This window comes from Sapajus apella, unplaced genomic scaffold (genome assembly GCF_009761245.1).
Source record: "Sapajus apella isolate SASKATOON/1434 unplaced genomic scaffold, GSC_monkey_1.0 scaffold40, whole genome shotgun sequence".
Lineage (NCBI taxonomy): Eukaryota > Metazoa > Chordata > Mammalia > Primates > Cebidae > Sapajus > Sapajus apella.
The window spans coordinates 21,928,330-21,934,040 of record NW_022436980.1 but is presented as its reverse complement, the minus strand read 5'-3'; the positions used below and the strand labels follow the sequence as shown (position 1 = coordinate 21,934,040).

Below are 5,711 nucleotides of genomic sequence, written 5' to 3'. Positions count from 1 at the left end.
ATACATTACCTCATTTAACCCTCATAAATCCTTTGAGAGAATTGCAATTATTATCCCATGAGACAGACGAGAATATGAAGTGCAGTACAGTTGAGTCACTTGCTCAATGACCCACAGGAGTCTGCATGACCTGAACCCCAAGATGCCTAACTACAAAAACTACATTCTCAATGATTACATAAGAAATCACAAAAGGTCACCCAGAGATTGCACAGAATTGTTTATCCCATGCAATGCAGAATGGCATAGTGTTCTTTGGAAAACTAATTTTGAGAGATTTTTAAATCAGGAGAATTTTTATAGAAGCAAAATTAGCCTTTTCTTGAAAAGTTGGTAAATCTGGCAACAATTCCCATGCTACCTCCCTGGCCCATCTGAATATCTAAATTTATAACACTGCATTAAAAACTACTGGCTCTCACCATACTTCATTTCAGTGCTTACTTACAGTAAAAATATTTACCAAGTTGTAACAGTAAAAATATTCACCAAGTCGCAGTTGTGAATTATATACTGACTTGAACAATGTCTCAATGTTTCAGCTTACCTTTTATAGTGAAAACATTAAAAAGTGAAAAAATGACCAAAAAGTTCCAGAAGGGACAATTTATTAATTCATTTGCAGTCATATACAGAGGATTACAAAAAAACAAAAATGACAATGAATAAATAAGCTAAATACAGAATTTGTAGGGAACGTATTAAAAGGGCGGTGTGGTTTTCGGGTGTGTACTTCTGCCAGATGCTTTTTCACTATGCATTAAGTATGCAGTGTATGATTCAACTAGTACCAAGAGGCAAGATGGGAAATTTTGACCTGTTGGTCCTACACCAGAGGGGAAAAGTTGGGAAGAAATACGTAACCTATAAGGAAAAGAAGTAGTTTTAACCAAAGAAGCTTTATATCTTAAATGCTTGCATTGACTTCTTCACTGGTTTTCTGAGTCCAGGTAGGTTAATTTTATAATAAGAGGCCCCACTTTCATCTACTCACAGACTGCATCTGTTGGTTGAATCATCCATGAGTGGAAGATTTATAGTTCAAAGAAAAAATAAGGTTTTGGATATCATATTCACTGGAGAAGAAATGAAGGTGGAAAGAAAGATGCAGTTCCTAGCAGATTGCCCCTGATGGTGATTATTCCTAAGCCATGGTGTGGAGCTTGCAAAGCTTTAAAGCCCAAATTTGCAGAATCTCTAGAAATTTCAGAACTTTCTCATGATTTTGTTATGGTAAACCTTGAGGATGAAGGGGGACCCAAGGATGAGGATTTTTGCCCTGATTAAGTTATATTTCACAAATCCTTTTTTTGGATCCCAGTGGCAAGGCACATCCTGAAATCATCAATGAGAATGGAAACTCCAGCTACAAGTATTTCTACATCAGTACCGAGCAAGTTGTTCAGGGGATGAAGGAAGCTCAGGAAAGGCTGATAGGTGATGCCTTCAGAAAGAAACGTCTTGAAAATGATTTGTAACACGAATATATTCCTTTTTTTCATCAGAGTTAGTGTTCTGGAAAAAAAGTAGAGGGAATATTGAAGAATTACCCAGAACAATTAAACCAACCAAGAAGCACCACTTGACCTCTCTCACTGTGAAAGAGCTCTGCTAACAAAAACTATTCTGCATGTTTGTGGATCTAGCAGAGTGTGGCAAACTTTATTTTCCTTCTCCCTCTTATATAAATGCCAATGTGTCATTGAATGTAAAGAACGAAACCTTCCAGGCAGGCACGGTGGCTCATGCCTGTAATCCCAGCACTTTGGGAGGCCGAGGCAGGAGGATCACTTGAGGTTAGCGGTTCGAGACCAGCCTGAACAATATGGTGAAACCCTGTCTCTACTAAAAATACAAAAATTAGCCAAGCATGGTGGTGTATGTCTGCAGTCTCAGCTACTTGGGAGGCTGAGACAGGAGAATCACCTGAACCTGGGGAGCAGAGGTTGCAGTGAGCCGAGGTCACACCACTGCACTCCAGCCTGGGTGACAGAGCAAGACTCCATCTCAAAAAAAAAAAAGAATGAAACATTTGACACAAAACTTGAGTAGACATTGGAAGTTTACCCTTCATACTTAAGTATTTGAGTCTTTCCCCATTTCCTCCCACATTTCTCACCTGAGTGGTCAGAGAAGACCAGTAGCATCTTTACTACAATGTCAAAATTGCAGAAATAGTTAAATCAATTTTCTTTAAAAAACAATAAATCCTAAATGTAAATCAGTAATTCTACTTCGTACTGAGGAGACCGGTCTGTTTTTTGTTTTTGCCTCCTGAGAATAATCACAGGCTTCTTCCCAAATCCCTACAGCCTCTTCCCTCTTCTCCTACTTGGGCTTCCCTATTTGCAGGCATGCATGTGCAGGACTGGCTGTGTGCTTGGACTCAGCTCCAGCTGGAAGCGTGCTCTCCTTTGCTACTGCTGGAGAAATTCTATAGCACAAATAGACAGTTGATGACTTGACCTTCAAGCTATAGGGGCAGCCCTTGTGCCAGGTCATCAACTGTATTTTTGTATGAGGTTAACAAAATAGAGACATAAAATATTAATTGCTCCTTTAAATTTTAAGGAAACTTTAAAAGAAAAAAATAAGCTAAATACATTATTTTTAAAAGAAAATCTTATACAGTAGACAGTTAACTGTTGACTATATGTTCTTTATTAAAAAATTATGTCAGTTTTACTGAGCAGGAGATATAGGTATGAACTTGATAGAAATATGGTAGAACAATAATCAATATAATTCATCTTAAGCAACTATATTTTACTAACTATGGTTATTAACCAACCCTTTTTATTAACTATAAACTTGCTATTTTATTGGATTTTAATTATCTTCATCTCTGCATTATAATTTTATGTTTTGTTTATGTTGATTAATCAATTTCAATCCCAGGGAACAGAGAGAACAGAAACTAGTTAGTCCTGTTTAAAGCATTAATGAGAAAGGCAGCTCCTTTTTCATAAAGAAAGGAAAGCCAAATACTAATGTGGGAAAGAAAGCAAGTATTATCAAATTAGTATGCTAACTTTGGAGAAATGAGTCATATACTGATATGACTTACAGGCCTATTTTGTTTGACGCTCCCTTTAGAAGATAAGGATAAAATAATACATATGAAATAAAGGAAAACTGAGATAAAAACTACAAAATTTCTACTGGGAGAATAAATCAGTGGGTATTTTTAAAACATGACTTTATACAGAGATATGTATCTATGTGGAACTAGTTCTTCATAAAACCAGAGAATTAAGATGAGAAAAGTAAACAACAGCCTTTGGCTACGATGCCCTGATGGGCATGTTAGGGCAGTCTAACCTGAATGCAGGCATCAGAGCTTACTGGTATATCATTTAAGATGAGCAGTCAGGGGTGGGGAGTTTGCAATCAATCTGAATATAAACTATATGAGTTATTCTAGGTTACCAAAGTGGGAATAACAGCGCAGGGAAAATTGATTTACTCATGCCTGGAAGGCAAATATGAATAGACTAACTTGATGTGTAGGTCAAGTAATGTAATATGAGGGGCACCTAAATATTTCTAATCAAAATATTTCTCCAACTTTATAGCAAGTACATATTCCACTATTAGAATACTAAATTGAGGCAAACATAATGAACAGATTTTATCTTTCCTGATAAATGAGTAAGAGGACGATTGACTGGACTCAGAAATGAAATATGTTATGCTTCCATATTTTTAAAAAATTATTTATTTTTAAAATAAATGTGGCAGCACACGTTTTACATTGTTTGTGAGGGGAGGGGTGCAGTCTGTGTCTCAGGGTCTACTAAATGCATGGCACCAGCTGAAATGCTCAAAAACTGTATTAAGAAAGAAAGGCGAACAGGTAAGAAGCATGAAAGACAAGAAGTAAAAAATTAAAATTAAAGTCTTGAAAGTCCAACTGTCAAAACGGCAAAAACTTTGAGAAGTGTAATTCATTGTCTCAGCAGCACGAATCAACTAATCTATATTGCTTGCTCTTCAACAGGAAACAGCCCAGATGAATGAGACACATATCAAAGAAGCCATTAATTATCAGAGACCAAGACCAGATAATGTCCCAGACTGAGATTCCTGGATGGCTGGAGGCATCTGGGTTCACAGGAAAAGGCTGTTCTAAAAGTAGGTGGGAGGAGGACCCTTATACAAGTTCTATTCTTAGTTTTATGTTGGCTGAACTAAAAGTGTGACTCTCCAAAAACCCTATTACCTGAGCACTGCCAGTCTCACACTGTCCACACACAAACACACACACACACACACACACACACACACACACACTGTATGACTGAAATGTATCATGATGAGAATTCTTGCAGAGATGCAGGCAACGAGCACCAGAGATGAAATCTGGTATAATTTCCTCAGCAGTCTAAGGGCTGTTCTCCTTTGCTGCTGCTCTTCCTTGCCTCCTCCTCATCCCTTCCGGTAAAGCATGTCTTCTTTCATCTTAGCAAAGTATGTATTGAGTTAGTTCCTCTTAGCATGGTGTATTAGTCCATTTTCACACTGCGGATAAAGACATACTTGAGACTGGGCAATTTACGAAAGAGGTTTAAGGGACTTACAATACCATATGGCTGGGGAGGCCTCACAATCATGGCAGAAGGCAAAAGGCACTTCTTAGGTGGCGGTGGCATCAGCAAGAAAGAGAGTTTGTGCAGGGAAACTCCCATTTTTAAAACTATCAGATCTCGTGAGACTCATTCACTATCAAGAGAACAGTGCAGGAAAGACCCGCCTCCATAATTCAATTACCTCCCACCAGGTTCCTTCCATGACACGTGGGAATTGTGGGAGTTACAATTCAAGATGAGATTTGGGTGGGGACACAGCGAAACCATATCACATGGGAAATGATATAGGGCTACACACACAGGAAAAATAATTACATAGGCACAATCCCTACTTCTTAGAAATGTATCTAATGGAGGCTATCATAAAAGAAAATAAAATACTATAGGATATTTATAGCACATTTAATATAATTGACTAATAGTAAACCTAATAGAACCTTATCCTCCACAATACTTCCCTTCTCAATTTTTTCTTCTATTTAACTTCATATTTGTATTATCCTTTTTAGAGGGAAATTACTATTTTTGAGATGGAAAGATTTATTACTCTCCTCCTGAGAAAATATACACCAAGAAACTAACTTATTTGTTTAAGGACTGATAGAAAACAGTGAAGCTCAAAACGTAATAATTATGAGTATGTCATAATATACTTTTGACATATGAGTATATCAAATGTACTATGTACTTTTACATTTAGAAATGCATATTATGGATAACCAAACAGTTCATAGAAAACAAAATGTCAGTGACATAATCTAAATATATTTATTCATACATCATTCAATAAATACTTACTGAGCATTTTTTAAATACACCACACACGATGAGTAAAGTCAGACAAGATTTCTGCTCTCATGGGTCTTACAGAAGTCCTGGGAGGAAGATGTTATACTAAAATCATTACAATTTAGTAAGTGTTTATGATTTATGTACAATTTCTCCTGTCATCTCAATTTAATGTTATCAGAAGCTCCACATTCCAAATTAAGACACCAGACTCCTGTGCGGGATTTTCAGAGAGTGGTCTAAAAACCTATCTTGTGACCTTTGACTCATTATCACCCTCAAGTATCTATGAGTCTTGGAGATTAATCAGAATTTGGAGAAATCAGGCACAGA

General features: G+C 36.9%; 1 pseudogene; it reads left to right on the top strand.

Moving 5' to 3' along the window:
* The first annotated feature begins 1,056 nt into the window (after window positions 1–1,056).
* Window positions 1,057–1,549, top strand: LOC116565573 (annotated as a pseudogene).
* Window positions 1,550–5,711: the final 4,162 nt, after the last annotated feature.